Here is a 19,696-nt window from a genome sequence, read left to right on the forward strand (position 1 = left end):
ACCTCCACCTACCAGGTTCAAGTCATTCTCCTGCCTCAGCCTCCCGAGCAGCTGAGATTACAGGAATGCAACACCATGCCTGGCTAATTTTTGTATTTTTAGTAGAGACTGGGTTTCACCATGTTGGCCAGGCTGGTCTTGAACACCTGATCTCAAGTGATGCATCTGCCTTGGCCTGCCAAAGTGCTGGGATTACAGGCCTGAGACACCACACCCAGCCGACATTTTTTATTACCTGCTCACCACCTTCCCAGGTGTTTACCCTTCCCGACAGCTTCAACTTCTGCTTGGGAATCTCTATAGGTTCAAAGAAGCTGCTTCCTTCACCCACTCTAGGCTGAAACCCATAAATGAATCTAAGACAATCCACAGGTTTAATTTCCCTGGTCACAGTGATTGGTACAGGCACGGACATGGAACATACGCTGATCCAGTCAGGGTGAATCTCAGGAAATTTTCTAAGCACCCTGGAATGAAGACATCACGTCGTTCACATCACACATAAATGGCAATGCATCTTACTGTGGAAGCTTCTGGAACACATCTTGGGACCATGAGGAATAGCAACCATAGGATAAAGCCGGTATATTAGAAGTCTAAGCAAGGTGTTGGAGAGAAATCAAATCTTTGTAATACTGACACTTTAGTAAAAGTGCAGGAATAAATATTTTCTCTGGGACTTTGAATTGTGTGAATCAAACAAATTTCTTTATCATAACAATCCATTTAAATTTGGTTTTAATTTACTTAGCTCTGAAAGTGAATTCATATAAAGGGCTGTCTTTGATGAACTCTCCTATAGACAGAGCCTGAGTCAAAGGTTTGGGTGCACATAGCTAATTTAAGGTAAAATTTAACAAGATGGTAAGAGTGGAGAAAGAAATTCAGAGCAGGAAAAAAGCCAGTAAAGGAGGTGTTAGGGTAAGGAATCACAGTAGGAGTGCTACAGTAGGCAGAGCAGGAATGATTAACATTTTTCATTTCAATGTATTTTAGAGAGGTTAAATAGATATCTTCAAATTCAAAGACTATAAGCAGTGATTATGTCACAACAGTGCTAAATTTAACCTGAGATTTACTGTATATTTACTATAAGAGGATTATGCTAAGTTCTTATCATGCACTATCTCATTTAATCTTTAAAATAATCTCTGGGGATAGTTATTATAATGCTTAATTTATTTAAAAAAAATGAAATTCTGGTTAGAGAAAATTGCGTAATTTGCTCAAAGCCACATGTCAAGCATGTCAGAGTTATATCCCAAACTCAGGTCATTCTGACCCCAACACTCCATGCAACACTGCCTCCTACCCAGCCACAACAGGTAAGCCAGCAAGGGAAGGAGCCGTCACCAACATAAGGAAACACTACTTTATTGAAAGAAACACATCTCTAAATTTCCTAGGTGAATTTATAATCTTATTTAATTTTAAAACAAAGATGTCCTACTTTCTCAAAGATTCAATTTTATCTTTCAGTAAGATGAAAGCGTTCAACCATAGTATCTCTAAGAGCCCTAATAATTCTTAGATTATATAATGGTTTGATACAAGCTTTTCAAATGCAAATATAGTGAGTTTTAAAACATTGTCCATATGTAAGTGCATCTGAGAATACATTTTATTTAATACGTAAAATTGCAATGTGTATTTGGGTATTTTCAAGACTTGAGGGAAAACAAGGGCTATGTGTGGAACAATCAGATATAAACACAGATTAATACAATTCAGTCTTTCAAGGAGATTTATTGAGTATCCTCTTTAGGTCAGGTACTACGCAGCCATTGAAATATCAGTCCCTGGAAGCAAATAAAAACAAAAAGACACCTAAGAGTCATTGGCAACCAATTTCACGCTACCCAACGAAGTTTCTTTTCTTGAAGAGGATGAAGGTTGTGCAGGCCGAGAACAGAAAAGATAAAACAAATAATCTAATTCTGATTTGCACTTCAGTTTTTGCCAAATTATAAAGCTGGTTAGAGACTTATTTAGGATATAAAAATTTGTGTGAAAGCCTCTGAGCATGGGCGCACGCGCACACACACACACACACACACACACACACACACACAGGCATCTATAATATGGCAGCATCTCAATATGGTTCTCTCTAAGGAGGCTGCATTAGCTGGTGGAAAGAACAATGATTTGGGAATTAGGCAGATTTGGAAATGAACCTTCCCTCAACCATTTTCTAGCTGAGGAATATCACTTTACCTTTCTGAGTGTTTCTGTCTTTTGAATGACTTAACTACAAATTTGTCAACTAGGGTTGATGTATACATAGTTCCTGACCTAGGTACTCAAATAGATTAATAATAATAAGAAGAAATAGTTACTATTCATTGAGATATTTTTAAAATCATTTACAGTATGGGTTTTGAGAAACTGTTTCCTTGAAAAATAAAATCCCCACAGCCTAAATCACAAAGGAAATTAACAGTTTTAAATGTCACAAATGATTGTACATAATTAATGACCACTGGCAAGATTTAAAAAGAAAATCTAATGTGAGTTAGTGATTCTTCCTGGGATCCAAAAATTAATTTTAAAAATATTGGTATGCAAGCTAAATTAACTTAAGTATAGAGACCGTTTTTCTATTTTAGCATCTTTTTTCCTTTGCTTTAATCAAATAAACATATAAAAATAAAGGACTTAGCATATTTTTCTGAGTTATCAAACATTGCTGTTATAGTTTTAAATTGCTGAGCTCAAAGGCTGAAGCTTACATTTTGGAAAACCATAAATACTAAAGCAAAGTCTCAATATGCCTGTATAATTTTACCTTAGGTTGTGTTAATTCTTATTATCAGAGTTCAAACAGTTGCATAAAAGTGTGTCCAAGAAATTGATATGATATTATCTATTTTTTCCTTTTAATGTTGATGATAAACTCCATTTACAGTTATGTGATTTGTCTCTCTGTAACTCTTCATGAATTATATTGTAAAAATTTTGTTGTGTTGTTAATGCTCGTATTAAACCTAACTTTTTAATGTATTTATATCTTTTCTCCTCAGTAAGATTATAATATTATAGGTAAAAGATTCTGTGTCATGCTGTTCTCCTTTGTAGCCTCTGAGGTCAGGTAGCATATATTCTTTGTGTACAGCAGGAGCCCAATGTATAACATATTTAGTGCTGGGCTGATATTTCGCTCATCTCTATATTCATATTCATCTCTTTATGCTGATTTGTTTCTGCTTTATAACTCCTGTTCTTCCATTTGACTCCTTTATCATAGTCTCTGTTTTATCAAATTCCCTCCTCATTTTAAATCAAATCAAATCCTTCTGTTTACTTTCCACTTACATTACTCCCTGCAAGTGTCTATCAGGTATACTTATACCTAGATTATTTATGCTAGGGCTGTAATGCTTTTCACAATACCATATGCATCAAAGATGTTTCCCAAAGCAAAACTCCCATTTTATTGCATCTACTCAATTTTGCAAGCCCATAACTCCTCCCAGTTGTCATTTTCACAATAATACAAGGGAGGACGTTGTTTGTATGAAAATTTTACACAATGCCTCTCTCTGTCTAGTCCATTTTTTAGTTAATCAAATTTTTATTTTATTTTGCTGGTTCCTGGTAATCATTACCCACTTCACATTCTTCTGTATTTGAAATTTCTACAGGCTCCACCTCCTTTCATTTAAATTGAATTCATTTTATACATGAGCTTTCCCTCATGGACATTTTAATCAGCTGCTCCATGTACCAAGAAAATGCTTTGAAACATAAGCAGACTGCATCTCTAGTAGAATCATTAGTAGAATGTAGAATTTGTTGCTGATTTATCTCTACCTAGACAAAAGGCGGAGATGTGGATTGTAACAAATCTGTTACCCTACTCTAACCTGTCTTAGTGACAACCGGTTACAGTATGACTTGCTTTTCTTTTATATACGTAAGGGGGTCGGTGAGGGGCGAGATCTCTAATATTCTTATTTGTAGGCACTACCCAGTGTGTACCTAGCAGTTGCATGATATAGAAAATACATCATTTTCTCTACTGAAAAACTCTTTATTTTATAATTATTCAATGGTAAGAAAAGAGGCTTTATAAAATTCTGACTGAAAAACTAGAATGTAGATCTATGGAACTATTTTTGGAGGATGCGCTTTCTGATTTTTAAGAGTTCAATTTCAAAGGAAGTGTCTCAAGCAAAGGGCATATCTCTTTCCTGAGATAGCTTCTAAGAAAGGCAGTGAAAGCTGACAGGGAGGACTTGATCCTAGGATCTAGCTGCCAGAGCCTTATCTGTGCATCCACCAGCCCATGAATAGGACATCTCCCAGGGCCAATATTGAACTTAAAAAAGGACTGAACATCTGTTGTCATGTTGCTAACAGACTCCATGTACACTTGGTTGAGAAGGAGATCAAGACTGTCTTTAATATTAACTATTTTTGAATTTAAAAATTTGGGGCCGGCACAGTGGCTCATGCCTGTAATCTCAGCATTTTGGGAGGCCGTGGCGGGTGGATCACAGGTCAGGAGATCAAGACCATCCTCACCAACATGGTGAAACTCTGTCTCTATTAAAAAGACAAAAATCAGCCAGGCATGGTGGTGGGCGCCTGGAGTCCCAGCTACTCTGGAGGTAGAGGCGGAGAATTGCTTGAACCCGGGAGGTGGAGTTTGCAGTGAGCCGAGATTGCGCCACTGCATTCCAGCCTGGGCAACACAGCAAGACTCTGTCTGAAAAAAAAAAAAAAAAAAGGAAGAAAGGAAGATATTCTCTAGAAATATGAATATCCAGATGTGGTTATAAGAATAGCCCATTTAAAATTATTTTTGTCCAAAAAAACTGGGGACATGTGGTCACTGCAATCACAGCACACCAGTTCTCTCCATAAACCCCATCCTCTGGGCTGCCACTGTGTACTTCCTAAGAAGAAATACTGAATAGAGGTGCCTCAAGACTAATCAGATTTAGTAGGGACAATCCGCTTTGCTGTTCGTACTGAGAACAAAATCAGACCTAAATTGACTGATCCAGAATTAAGGACTTTACAGATTTACAATATAAACAGTGACATCTTGTTAGGGATCTATGTGATACATTTAACCATACTAGTTTTCCAAACTGCATTTGTGAATTTACTTTGTTTTTTGGGAAGGCTGTTAACAATGAAGGTTGGTTGAGGAAGATTTCTATTTTGATGTATCTTTATTAAAAAGGCTTGAATTTAGACATATCTAGAGAGTGCCACCTTGTGGGTAAAAGGCAGTAAAGTCAGATGGAGAAAAACATATCACGTGTAAATTTTCACTATTTCTGATTGTTCTCTTTATATGTAACTAAGCCTGACAACCCAAATATTTCTTCAATCATACAGAGAGAAAATCATATAAAAGAAAGTGATGCAAATTAATCTAAAGATTTCAGAGAAATATTCTTTCTGTTTCAATATTATTATACGAGAAAAGTATAGTGTGTTGCAAAAATACATGTATATACACTATCATATACGTGTGTGTATATGTGTATATGCATACTTTTGCTTGTGGTGTTCATAAAATATCAATACAAAAAAACAGCAAACCATTTGAAGATAGAAATATTAAATCTACCTTCACATTTTGATTTTTTAGCTTATCCTCAATTCTACACAATTATTAATTCTCAGATTCATGGACTAAAAAACTCGGCATAAAAATTTATTTCTTGATATTGAAGAAAAACAAGGTTATGGACAAAATACAGTACTGCAGCGGGTTTTCATTGATGGCAACCTCTTGTTCCATGCACCGTGTTAACATCATGCAGCTTTAATGCGGAAATGGAATACATCTCACTTCTGAGGATACCTGGTTTGAGCCAGGCTTTTGGTTTTGTTTGTTTGTTTTTTGAGACGGAGTCTCGCTCTCACCCAGGCTGGAGTGCAGTGGTGCCATCTCGGCTCACTGCAAGCTCCACCTCCTGGGTTCACGCCATTCTCCTGCCTCAGCCTCCCGAGTAGCTGGGACTACAGGCTCCCGCCACCACGCCCGGCTAATTTTTTTGTATTTTTAGTAGAGACGGGGTTTCACCGTGTTAGCCAGGATGGTCTCGATCTCCTGACCTCGTGATCCGCCCGTCTCGGCCTCCCAAAGTGCTGGGATTACAGGCGAGAGCCATCGCGCCAGGCCAAGCCAGGTTTTTATAATGTGCAAATCATGTATTGTCACTGATTCTAGAATGATAAGCCAAAAATAGATCAAAGACTAATAATTTCAAATAAATATCAGCATTAATGTTTATGTCTATAGTTGTTTAAAATTTGTCTTATTTGAATAGCTAGAGTTCAATTCCTTGACTGCTTTGAATTGTTCAGAGGAAATAAGATTTGGATACAAGGACCTTTTAGTAATTATTATAAAGGAATCAATTTCTTCCTGGTTTACCAACTTTTTTTGAATCTTGATGAAAGAGACAGTGAATATGTCAGCTGAACTCTATTTCTAACTTCAGATGAAACGAACTGTTCATATATAAAGCTGATTTGTCCTATAAAACTGCTGGTTTAGTTCTTTATTTTCAAAATGTCTATGTTCATGTCCTTTCCTGCCTCATCCCCTGACTCTGAGCCATTGCACATTCATGTCTCCATCTGTCCCAGACAAGTCTCAGAGGTATACGTCACAAGGGAAAAAGTCAGAGCAGGTGGTTTAGTTAGGAAACACCTTCCAGTCCTATTGCTATTTCTCTTTTGCTTCTTTCCATCTCTTCCATGAAGCCATTCTTGACTTTTTCATGCTCTCCAATCTCCCTCCACTTAAGTCTCCTGTAAATCTTCACCACACAATTAAACCCTTAATTATATAATATGATATTTGTCCTCTAATTGTTTTATAAGTGTTAGTCTTGTTTTTGCACTATATTGTGAGCAACTTGGGAACAGGAACTATGTATTTTACTTTTTCAAAATCCTGCACAGCATTCATCAGAGTGCAGTCTTCCATAAATATTTTAAAATGAAATTAATTTGGAGGATGACAGGGCCTTGGCCTTCTCCTGTTTAATATTTGGGGAAATGACTTAGAGGGCTTAAAAGAAATGCTTTTTGAATTTGCAGATATCCCGAGGTTGGGAGCGAGAACTCAGGCTCTAGTGGGAAAGACAGATATGCATTCATTTAGATTACCATGCATTATCAAATATTAGACTAAATATTGTCAGAAAAATTAAATGGAACTTCCTGGAGGAGTCAATAGATACTGAGAAGCAGCATTTCAGCTACTGAGAGGGTATTCTGGACAAAGATGGCATGAGCAAAACAACAGACTAGAGAATGATGTGGAATTGCTTGAAGAATGATGTACTCATGGAGGCAGAAATGCATGTGGGTAGGTGAGACTTGTAATCCATTATTGCATGAGTTACAAATTAAGTACAGGTTGTAAAGAACATTATGTACCTTGCAAAACGGCTATGACTTAGATACATGGATTTTGTGCATTTCGGTATTTCTCTCCTTTCTATTCCCGATGCTTCAAATCTAGTTTCTCCTTCTATCTTTAAGGAAATAATATAATAACCCCGTAATTAGTATCCACATCCCTAAATTCTTTCTAAATAAATCAGGCTTCCACACAGTTGAGTAATGTCATAACTTTACATGAAAACCACTTGTAATTTTCCAGTTCCTACCAAATTGAAAATAACCTCCCTGTAACAAACTAACCTTTGCAATAGGACCTTGACTTAAGTACCCTGCATTCTCTATATTATTCCTTATGACACAGTAAGATATAAATTATCTTGGCTTCCAGAGACATACCCATCTTTGGAAATTATCCACACTTTCCAGTTACTCATGCTTTGCATTTTGCTTCAAGTACCCTATTATCGGCCTACCAAATTCTATCTCCTTCAAGTCCCAACATGAGGGACAAATCCTTCATCAGTCATCCTCGGAACCCCGCTAAACCATATGATTTCAATCTCCTTTGAATCTCTCAAGTCTTTGCTTATACTATGAGAACCTGACACGTCTTCTGTCCTATAACTATATAATAGTTATTTGTGTTCTTGTCACACATAATCACCATATCTATCTCACCTTGTTCTCTCCTTGACAAAAAAAGATGTGGAATATAGTAATCTTTGCAGATCCCAAAGCAGTTGGCATTAAGAAGACCTTGCTCATACCAATTTTTAGCACTGTTTGCTCTTTGGTGACCTGCTGACACTAAGAATGTATTGCAGAATCTGACACTCTATGTCCTCTACAGAGCCCACAATCTAGAGGGAGAGAGCTTACTAGGTACATACATCATAAAACAAGGTGGAAAAATGAATTGGGGAATATAATGGAATTCCTAAGTATGAATTCAGTATGGGAGTGGCAAGATTCCACCATTCAAATTGAAACAATGTGGTCAGGTATAGACTTTGAATCTTATCTCAAAGTCTAAGTGGTAAGTGGACTAAAGTAACTTCCTGGGCAATCACATGTAGAAGAATAAATTTCATGAAAAGGGATAAGGGCATCCTAGATTTCCAGGGATGGGTGGGTCCAGTGACATTCCTTACCAGGATCCATAGGCTGCAAAAAAGAACTGCTGAAGCCCTCTTTAACAGCAGAGCAGTTATTGTTTTTACGTCTATAAAGAAACATATATTTCTTATAGAATATTTGGAAAGTAGAATTTTGAATAGTTGCCTTTTAAAAAATTTTACATAAGCATATTATTTGAGATTATATTACATCATGTTTGAATCCTGACTTTTTTTTTCCACCAAACAATATATTTGAAAGATTTCTCCCATGTCATTATAGAGTCTTTAAAAAGAACAGCTGCCGGTGCTACACTATATCTTTGCATCACAATTTATTTCAATAGTTGAGTGGGACCACTTTTAAATACATCTAGGTGTGTGTCAAAGGGTAAACAACTAGCTAGGATTGAATGGACAGCAGCTGTTGGCGAAAAATACCACTATCACAACTACTTAGTTCCATCATCTATTGACCTCAAGTTGTTTTAATGTCATTTCTGCCTAATGTTCCTCCCCTTGTATTCTGGAACATCACAAAACAAAACACATAATGGGGACCTAGGTTGATAGAATGTGTCCTCTTCTGTAGTGAGACAACTGTATTAATTCATTTACTTTCAAAGATGAATAACTCAGTGCAGAGATTTCCCTGAAAAGAGATAAGCCCTCTTTTCAGTACAAAAGGGCCAGCTGCTTTATCAAGGTGTACTTCAGATAGGAAAGCAAAGGAGCAATTCCCAAGGAAGTCACCAGGAAAGTGTCCGTTTGTTCTTAATGACATCAACCCCTCTGGTTCTGAGCTTTTCTTCTCCAGAAGGAAGCAGAGAAAAGGGGCATGGAGTGGACTCTGAGTCACACAGGACTGGGGTCTGCTTCGTGAGCAGATTCTTTCATCTCTATCTAGATCTCATTTTCCAGATGCAGCTGTTATTAATTTTGAATAATGTGGGATTTGAAAATAAATAATAACAACAAAAACAACAATAAATCACCCTTAAAATTGATGAGGAAACAATATTCTTGCACAAAGACTGCAAGAGGCAGATGTATTTTATAGAATGAAATGCCAGTTCTATCTACATGTGGATGCTTAGGGAGCCTATTGATAGATGGAAGGGGGTCAAGGAAAGGCTACTGATAGACACAACCTCAAACCTACCTTAATCATGGATTTTATGATTCCTTTAAAGTCCTTAGATATAATCTCATAAATGTCAGATAAAGATATATAAATTTAGGTGTAGAGGTGTATATATATACACATAAGGACATATACACACACATAAAAAATTTAGTACTTAGCCATGAACCATAAGTGCTTTATGTACATTGTTATTTAATTTAGTAACTCAAAAAAACTATTATATCCCTCATTCTCTGATGAAGAAAATGAGTCTCAGATTTGCCATTGATCTTATACCTAGCCTTTTAAAGCTAAAGACTGTATTCTCACCATACTACCAGCGCTACAGCTGCTACTATTTTTTTTTTTTTTTTTTGAGACCGAGCCTCGCACTGTTGCCCAGGCTGGAGTTCAGTGGTGTGATCTCGGCTCGGCTCACTTTCCGCAAACCCCACCTTCCAGGTTCAAGGGATTCTCCTTGCCTCAGCCTCCCTAGTAGCTGGGATTACAGGTGCCTGCTACCACACCCAGCAGCTGCTACTTTTAATAGCACTGATATTATATTTCTCCTATGCCACTTTATTGTCATTCATTCCATTATTAACATCTATTTATTGAGTGTTTGAACTACATACTAAGCTAAGCAATTGATATATGTTATCTCCTTTAAACTCTGTGGTACCCTGTGATTAATGTCTAGTGGATAAGTAGATATCTTGATTATTGTTGTTTACTTGTTTTCCTTTTCTTCAGGAAATTCCTCTTCTCTATTCTTTTGGGGCTGCCAATAAAACAGACTTGCTCTCCTAGATATAGGGACAGACAGAACAAATTAGCGCAACCAGATTCTCTGTCCCAAAAATATGAATCTTAATAAAATACAAAGGAATGGCCAAGCATGGTGGCTCACACCTACAATCCCAGCACTTTGGGAGGCTGAGTCGGCCAGATCACTTGTGGTTAGGAGTTCAAGACCAGCCTGGCCAAGATGGTGAAACCCCATCCCTATTAAAAACACAAAAATTAGTCAGGCGTGGTGGTGCACATCTGTAATCCCTGTTACTCGAGAGAGTGAAGTAGGAAAATCACTTGAACCCTGGAGGCAGAGGTTGCAGTGAGCTTAGATTGTGCCACTGTACTGTAGCCTGGGTGAGAGAGAGAGACTCTGTCTCCAAGACATAAAATAAAATAAAATATAAAGGGAAATGGAACATAGTTGAAGCCCGGCCATCTGTCCAGAAACACCCAGCTCTGCTGTGGTTTTTACTCTTCCCAACAATGCTCCATTGCTCAATTCTTCCTTTGACTCTGTGAACTACAGTAAATTATTTTTCATTGCATCCTTAAAAAATGGTTTTTCAAATATCAGTCACTTTGATTCCTCTTGCTTGCATTCCAATTACTACCCTCTGATTCACAGATCAGGCTACTGAAGTTCAGAGACAAAATATGATAGCAATGTTTGGAGAAGACAACTGCAGAAACTCATCCAACTGGCAAGTAAAATTTAAATGCATTTCAGGCTGACCCCCAAGCCTGTATTGTGCTGTGCAGCTTTGTCTCCTAACAGTGCTTCTAGTTCTTCTCATGGAATCTAAGTTATTCCCAAAGTGAGGGAAGACTGGATGGCACTATAAAGATGAACCCCCTTTTTATTAGAAGCAGGAGTGCTATTCCTAATCTTCTAAACTTGGCCAGGCAGTCACAACTGTTGTCATCTACAGTGTTGAAATAGAGGTTGACAGACCACCTGTGGGGCCAGATATAAACCTGGATCCTGAAAATCAAGGGTTCTCTGAGCCAAGGTGGCCAGGGAAGCTGGGGAATCTAGGGGGCTCAGGGCATGGCTATTTATCAGCTGGTATGGAAATATTTCTGTTGCTTTTTTAATAAAAGACCAGACATAGCCATTCTAGTACACATGGTCTGAATATCAGACCTGGATGGAAGGTGATCTTTGAAGGGATATATGTGAAGAGAGTCGTAGTAAAACACATCGGCATGAAAAACAGCAAAATTGGCTCATACATGCGGCTTCCAGTGTCTATAGGCAGATCTGAAGATTTATTTACCTTGTCCCCCAATACTGTCTGGACCCAGACGAGAGGAAACCTGGTGGGTTTTCCCCAGTGTTCTGAACATCATATTTTCACTCTATTTCTACACCTCAACTGGAATGGTATGGAATATTTGTAATTATTTGAAGAAAAATTTGAAAGCCATTTACATAGTAAAACAAATGAGGGAAAAATTAGAAAAAAAGAAAGAAAATGTTCCAGAGATTGGCAGTGACTAATTAGAAAGCATAACTAACCTACTGGCTGGCATGTCTGTGTTCCTGCTGGCCTGCAGCCAAGGTCTCTGCTGTCCAAGAGGTAGGGAACCAGGAAAGCCATTGCCTCCAGACAGAAGAGATGCAAGGGAGCCTGCCTTAAGACTTCTGCCTCTCAGGCTGAGCTTGTAGAAAGGAAGAGGCTGTTGAAGGTGTGCAGAAGCTCAAACTATCCACCCTAGAGGCAATTTCCTGCCTAAGGCTTTGTCTTACAAAGAAACAGTGCTTTGTGTCCTGTTTGAGAAAAATATTTCTATAGGAATACACATACCCTTTATGCTACGCTGATCTCTGGCAAAATAAACTGTCTCTATATGTTTACATTTATGTATATATTTTTTAATACAAAGTGCCTTCCAATGTCCACATAGAGGGCTCATGTTGCCTAGGCTGAAACTCCCCACGCCTCATCAGGCCTATTTAAAATACACAGTTCTTGCATGAAACAGAGAAAGCAGACTTAAGCCCTGTTTTCCTCATTCATTGCTCTCTTGGAAATAGCAAATAGCTTGTTCCTGTGTGCGACTCTGCATGAATTCCCACTATTCTATGTGATTTTCCTACATAAAACTGTTAACTGGAGTCAGAAACTAAAGCAGATGAATTGGACGAGGGGATAGCACACAATGTGTTGTGCTCCCAGACAACTTCATTACTTTAATTACCAAAAAAGTATAAATAGTTTGGCAGGGTACGAATCTCATTTCTCAGCCTAAACGATAATAGTTAGCTGGGAGAGATCGTCCCAAATGCTGCTGCTTATAGATTGCCCTATTTTTTTTTTTTTTTCTGAAAGCAGATCCATTGACCTTTATGGGTATGCAGTCTACGCCCTTGAAAGTGGCTGAGGGACTGACTTTTGGACACACAGGGAGTTGAGAATGGATATTTACTAAAGCCCTATTTTGTGCCATTCTTCTATTCAATGAATAATTATGATGTAGCTCCATACCATGTACTGTTCTGGGCACAAGCAATACAACAGTGAAAGGTAGTTGAAGTTCTTGCTCTTATGAAGTTTATATTCTAGCTAAAGTAGGAGGAGCAGGGGAAAATAATCAGAAACAAATACATGGATACACTATTTCTAGATGTCAAAAAGAGGAAAAGGTGAAGATCAGGAGGCAGAACATTCCAAGGATATAAAAGCAAATGTGAAAATGCCCCAAAGTGGACATCGGCTTGGCATGTTGAAGGCTGAAAAGTAAGTCTGGGCTGAGTAGATGGGGCTGGCATCATATTTGATAATTTAGCTCCGCCACTTAGTTTTCATTTTCTACTTAAAAGAGTTACTCTCATTTCTCATCTTAGGTTTCCACATCATTACATGTGGCTTACAATGCTTCCATTACAAGGTTTTCCAAGAATAAATTACAGAATGTATACTGACCACTTAGTGCTTGGCAAATATTAAAATGAAAATAAATATTAGTTGTCACTGATATTGTTATTAATTTGTAATATCTTCCCTGTCTTCCAGAGTATACCATACTCCAAACTGAACCATTATTCTAACTATTATTATTATTAGCAGTATTAGTATTATTAGTATTATTTTGTAGAGAGGGGTTCTTGCTTTGTTTCCCAGGCTTGTCTTTAACTCCTGGGCTCAACTGAACCTCTGACCTCAGCCTTCCAAAGTGCTGGGATTGCAGGCTTGAGCCATCATGCCAAGCCTAAATGATTCATTATTCTATAAATGTGATGCTTCATTTTTCAGAAATGCGACCCCTCATCCTGAACTCCATGCACTGAAACATTCATCACCACCCTCGCCATCTTTTCTATCAGCCCGTTCAAAAGTTCCATCATTCCAGATGGCTCTTGAATGACTCTGTCTTCACATTTGACCATTTGTTAATTGATTCAATATATGCCTGTATTACAGATCCAAGCCAAGTCTATGTTGCCTTCACCAGTGTTCAGATACACCTGGGTAGGTATTTTGTAGGGTTGGGACTCCTGAGGTCTATTTGCACGGGCCTATATTAGGAAAGTGAAACCCATTCCAGGTAGCCAACTAGTAAGGTTTTAAAATAGAAAACTAGCTACAAACATGTGGGAGGAGCTTAAATACCAAACAGTTGATAAAAAGGTAACCCCCAAATTAGCAAAAGCAGAAAGTTGCTATCACCCTTAGGCTATAGGAATAAGGGAGGGAATGGAATTTCCAGAGTCTGAGAAACTGGTTACCTTGGTGGGGTAGAAATGGTAGGAGGTGAGGTCAAGGGGAGATGTCCAGCAAGAACAGGAACCATAGGAGACATGCAGTCCTCTCTAACAACACTGCCAAAAACAGAGAAAATGAGAACTAACCCAGGTTTTTCCTTTCTCCCTCTGTTGAAGCTCTTGTGAGTGTTCACCGTTGGCCAGACCTAGCTGGAAGCCAGAAGGAGAGGGAGTCCTGGGAAACAGTGTTTGCAGGGGTCAATCCCCTATGATATGAAGCCAAGCAGGGGAAATGCAGGAAATGCACCTGAGCAGACAAGTGAAACACACAGCACAGGAACAGACACCAGGACCGCCATACCACACACTGCACATCCCCACCTGAACGCTCTGCTGTGATATTTGTGCAGCACACACAGGCAACTTGGGAGTGATCAGACACCTAGGAAACAATTTGTCTTTGAATAAGAGTCAAATATTCATATTTTCCTGAGAAAGGGGACAATGTGTGATAAGCACACATTGCCAGTCACTTAACTTCTCCCTCCAGTCTGAGCTCAAGGACAGTCTGCAAACCAAACCTGAACGAGCTATTTAATGAATACATTCAAGTATAAGGGGTCCCAGGCACAACTGCCTTGAGTTGTGGGCAACAGAGTGTGATACAAAGGTATAGCCAAAGATCTCCCACATTAGCAGAAATTACACTGACTTTTGTCATAATAAGCTCAAATCGCTCTTGTAGTAATAGGCCTTAATGCTGTCCATAGTTACCTTGATGTACCAGATCTTGACGGCTAGACACCCCAGTTCAGGTATCAGCAGACAGCAACAACAACAACAGCACAGCAAGAAGTCTTGTTGGGTCCCAGCTATAAAGCCCACATCATGATACCTGGACCTAAACATTGACTCACCACACTGAACCGGATCAAGAAGGAATAAAAGGATAGAAATATTAACATTGCTGACGTGATTGTCCATGAGCCCATGATAATACATATCATTTATTGTTATATAAATATGTGCTTTATATAATTCTCTCTTTCATATAATTCTCTCTTTCATCACGTTTGAGACACTGTAGATTCTAAATCACATCCCAATTTCAAAGATGCTGAAATAGAAAAAAATGCACTTCAGAGCCAATGAAATACATGATACATAAAACTAGACACATATTTATAATAAATAACAATGGATCACTTATTTTACATCAGGCACTGTACCAAACATTTTTATTCTCATTAATCTTTATAACAAATATGTGGAGGGAGGTACTTTGTTTATCTTTATTTTACAAATGGTGAAACTGTGATTAGGAAACTTGTCTGTGGTCTCAGAACTATTAAGCTGTGTAGTCTGGATTCAAATTCCAAGCTCATGCTGACATCCATTTTTTTACACTGCTTCTATGTGGATCACTTCTTGAGAACTTTCAAAAAAGTAATATCTTAGGAAAGATACTGAAAAGAGGATATAGAATATATCTGACAATGTTAAGTAGGAGGCAGGATAATTTAGGATTTTTGTTTTGTTATCGTGAATCAATAACTACATCCATTGCATACACACACATACACGCACACACAAAAACACACATCACACACATATATACACAGTGGTGTGACCTAAGAAAAGCTGGATTACATGTAGGTGCTTAATCATAATGATATCTGGGTTTTGTGGGTGGACCAGGACTATGTATCTCTTATCACTATATACCCCATGGCATCTGTTTCAGTGATTTTCGTTTGAATACTCAACACGTGTTTTCTTAGTGAGTAAATAAATTAATACATTAAGCATTGTGTGTATACAGGGAATATGGGTACAATGATACTGAGTAAAGAGGGTCTAAGAGACTGTTCCTAGCTCAATTAGGGCTTAGCTAATCAATGTCATCTAGGTATAAGCAGAAAAATATGCCAATTGAAAGGTTAGATCTCTTTTAATTATACTGGGGCACTTGCAAAAAAGGGGCTGTCTCATAAATTTTTCACTAGCTAAAATGATAAAATATTGATTCAGAACTCACAATTAATCCATATAAGTAGATGAGGCTTTTAATAATTCAGTCATGTCTCTTCATGGTCTTGTTTGTTCCATCCCCATGGCTGGGTAGAAGCTGCTTTCTGAAAAGATGGAGACCATTTTTACCCAACAGCATCAGCTCAGATTCCTGTGATTATAACACAGCGTGGTAAATATTAACTAACTCTTAAGTGCTTAGCCTCATTCCCCAAACGCTTTCTAAAGCAGAAACACAGGTAATTCTCCTTCCATGTGTGCCTACTTGAAATCTGTTTTCTTTTAGATGTTCAATTGGATACTTTCTTCTTTTGACTTTCGATTAACTCTGACACTCTGAGTTATAAAACACACTACAGTTTTGAGAATGTAGATATAAAATGACACATGGACAGTCTCTCAAAGGGTTGCATACAGGGTCACTAGAGACTTGAAGCCCTGGCTCTGTCATCAAGCTGCTTTGAGAAAGCATGGCACCCTACCAGACATCAGTTTTCTTATTTGGAAAATGTTGGTCCCCTCAAGGCCTCTTTTGACTTAACTTTCTTGAGCCGAAGTACTACTATTCTACGAGTACAGGTACTTTTGGTTCAAATAAATCCTGTAGAGTACACTTAGTAAGACGGGCAATTTTTTTTTCTTTTTTTTTTTTTTTTTGAGTTGGAGTCTCACTCTGTTGCCCAGGCTGGAGTGCAGTGGTGTGATCTCAGCTCACAGCAACCTCTGCCTCCCGGATTAAAGTGATTCTCCTTCATCAGCCTCCTGAGTAGCTGGGACTACAGGCGCGTGCCACCATGCCCAGCTAATTTTTTGTATTTTTAGTAGAGAGAAGGTTTCGCTGTGTTAGCCAGGCTGGTCTCGATCACCTGACCTCGTGATCCACCCGCCTCGGCCTCCCAAAGTGCTGGGATTACAGGCGTGAACCACTGCACCCAGCCAAGGCGGGCAACATCTTAGTCAAAAAAAAGAATTTCCTGTTTTAGTAGAAAAGATGCCAGATGTGAGGCTCTTCTATTCCTGATGGTTTAAGGGTTTCTATGATGTTGTTTTTGGTCCATCTCCAAAGTAAACAAATTCCCATTTAAACCAAGTGCTCTGATGTTGTAATCCAGATGTTATTTTTTCTTTTGTTTCTATATTCGGCAAATCTCTTAGTTGGCAGACATATCTTAGATCCACAGGGGAAGAACAAATACTATAATATCATTTTTGTGATTATAATTCATATCAAAGTAGGGAACTGCATAGATACAGTGTTGGAGAGAAGAAGAGATATACATTTCAAGTAAGGTCTCTAGATCCAGGAGTTTAAAATGTGTAGTTTTGATCAAACAGAATCCTCTGGCTGTGTTTCCTAAGTTTCTCTAAACTTCTGCAGTTTCTTCTCTTATTTCCCCTAAAAATATAATTTATTCCTGTTCTTTGCTTTTTGTTTTCTACTTTGAAAACAAACTTTCAATTCCAAGTGACAAGGCAAAGTCACTAAGTGAAGACACTTAAATTTGAGACTCTTTAGCTATAAAGAAGTTTAGAAGCAAGTTGAGGTTCAACTATTTAATTGCTATATATTACTTATTATCTTCTAGAAGTCTGCATTCTTTTCTTGTGGCTTGATCCACTAAATTCACCAATGAGTCTGATATTTTTTGCTTTCTTTTCTTATATACATATAAAATCAATCTTGCTATAGATTGCTTCTTCATCCCTTCTGCCATGTGAGGACACAGTGAGAAGATGGACAGCTATGAACCAGGAAGTGAGCCCTCACCAGACACTAAGTCTGACTGTGCCTTGATCTTGAACTTTCTGGCCTCCAGAAATGTAAAAAAAAAAAAATATGTGTGTTGTTTACAAGCACCTAGTCTGTAGTATTCTGTTATTGCAGCCCAAATAGACTAAGACACTAGGTTTTTAACTGTTGATCTTGTATTCTTTTTCTCATTCAGCCCTTTATAAATTGTGTTCCACTGGAGATAATATTCTGTAATATATTGATCATGTTCCCTATTGTATCTCTCCTTGCAAAAGTAATACAAGAGATAAACTTGCTAAAAATTATATAACTCGACATTGTCATAAATCCTATCCAACTCCTTCCCATGTAGGAACTCCACCACCACCACCCCACCACAAACACACACACACACACACACACACACACACACACACGAAGAACACTCAGTAACAACAGGAATGTTAGAGTTCTAAGAATACAGTTGGAGGAAGTCATGTTGACCATGGTCAGAACACCATGAATTATAGTAGTTGTAGTACCCACCATTTTCTGGAGTGCTGACCTGCCTGCCGGTCCTTGATTCAAAAGTCATACTTCTATTATATACATCTGGTCAACTCATTCTGGTATATTACTTAAAATCAAAGCCTGCTTCTTTGTTAGTAAAATGAGTATAATAAAAACCTTATGTGGTTGTTTTGAAAATTAAATGGAAGAATACATATAAAAAGCCTGACATAGAGTAATAAACTCTATTGGTCATTGTTGTTATTGCTACAACTATCATTATTGCCATCTGCTACTGGCCTCTGACACAGTGCCATGCAGATGTAGGTATTGCTGCCCTCTGCTGGAATTGTTTCAGCCTGTTTTGCCTCCTCAGACAAATGAAGGTCATTGATCTTTTCACAAAACCTCCCAAATTCTTGTCAGCCCTTCACCCAGTACTGACCTTCTTAGCGGTTGATGCACCGACCTTGCAAATGCTAAAAGGTAGATAATTAGCCATGCTGTTAACTCATACAGATCGTCATACCAGTCACTTTAATGTGGGGTGATAAAATTTGTATTTTTTATGAGGCTTACCCTGCAGAGCTAAACTATAAAATATGCCATGGAAAGGTAGTGGATAGCTGGGGGAAGTGCTACCTGAGGTTTAAAATATGACCCTAACAAATTCATCTCAATTCCACCAACCAGGCTTCAGAATTAAAGAGAATGGGTACCTGCAACGAAAAAAGCATCCACAGAAAGATGTCTCTTCTTCCTCTTCATTTTTATTTGTGGTTTAAGACACTTCTAAAAGAAGTTTCATATAAGCAATTACAAATGCCATTTAGATATATCACTTCACATTGGGCCAAAGACAGTGCATATTTAATGAGTTATTTGCTGAAGCCATTCTCTCCCATTAATAATGGACAGATGGACCACTAGCTCAAATCAGTTTTAATGAGTGTGGGCTAAGGCTTAGGCCTAAAATATCCAGATTCCTGTATTTACATTTTTCTGAAATTTTCACCCTTGACATTATAGAACTTTTTCTTTTTCATTTTTCTCCCAAAGTGGATTTTTTTTTCACCTGTCTGCTCACAATTAAATTGTAAACACTCACCAGCTTAATCTGTCCTATTTCCTCTCTTCATATCACCTGAGGATTTAAACATGCCTTATTGATTCTCAATCATGCAAATCTTTCCTATAAACAAATCTACTCATTCAGCTCTGATCAGCAGCTATTAGTAAGCAAGACACATTGGTAAGGTAAACTAAACACTGCAGATGAGTTAGGAAAAAAATCACTGATG

The 19,696-nt window shown here is 38.0% G+C and overlaps 1 long non-coding RNA gene across 1 annotated transcript in view; it reads left to right on the top strand.

Moving 5' to 3' along the window:
- Positions 1–18,007, top strand: part of LOC129006858 (uncharacterized) — a 49,710-nt gene extending 31,703 nt beyond the window's left edge. Inside the window, exons 2-5 of the long non-coding RNA XR_008492101.1 lie at positions 13,045–13,157; positions 13,842–13,889; positions 16,248–16,325; positions 17,844–18,007. This is a non-coding gene — a long non-coding RNA (uncharacterized LOC129006858). The remainder of the gene's footprint in view (positions 1–13,044; positions 13,158–13,841; positions 13,890–16,247; positions 16,326–17,843) is intronic.
- Positions 18,008–19,696: the final 1,689 nt, after the last annotated feature.

The sequence above is a fragment of the Pongo pygmaeus genome, chromosome 8 (genome assembly GCF_028885625.2).
Source record: "Pongo pygmaeus isolate AG05252 chromosome 8, NHGRI_mPonPyg2-v2.0_pri, whole genome shotgun sequence".
NCBI lineage: Eukaryota > Metazoa > Chordata > Mammalia > Primates > Hominidae > Pongo > Pongo pygmaeus.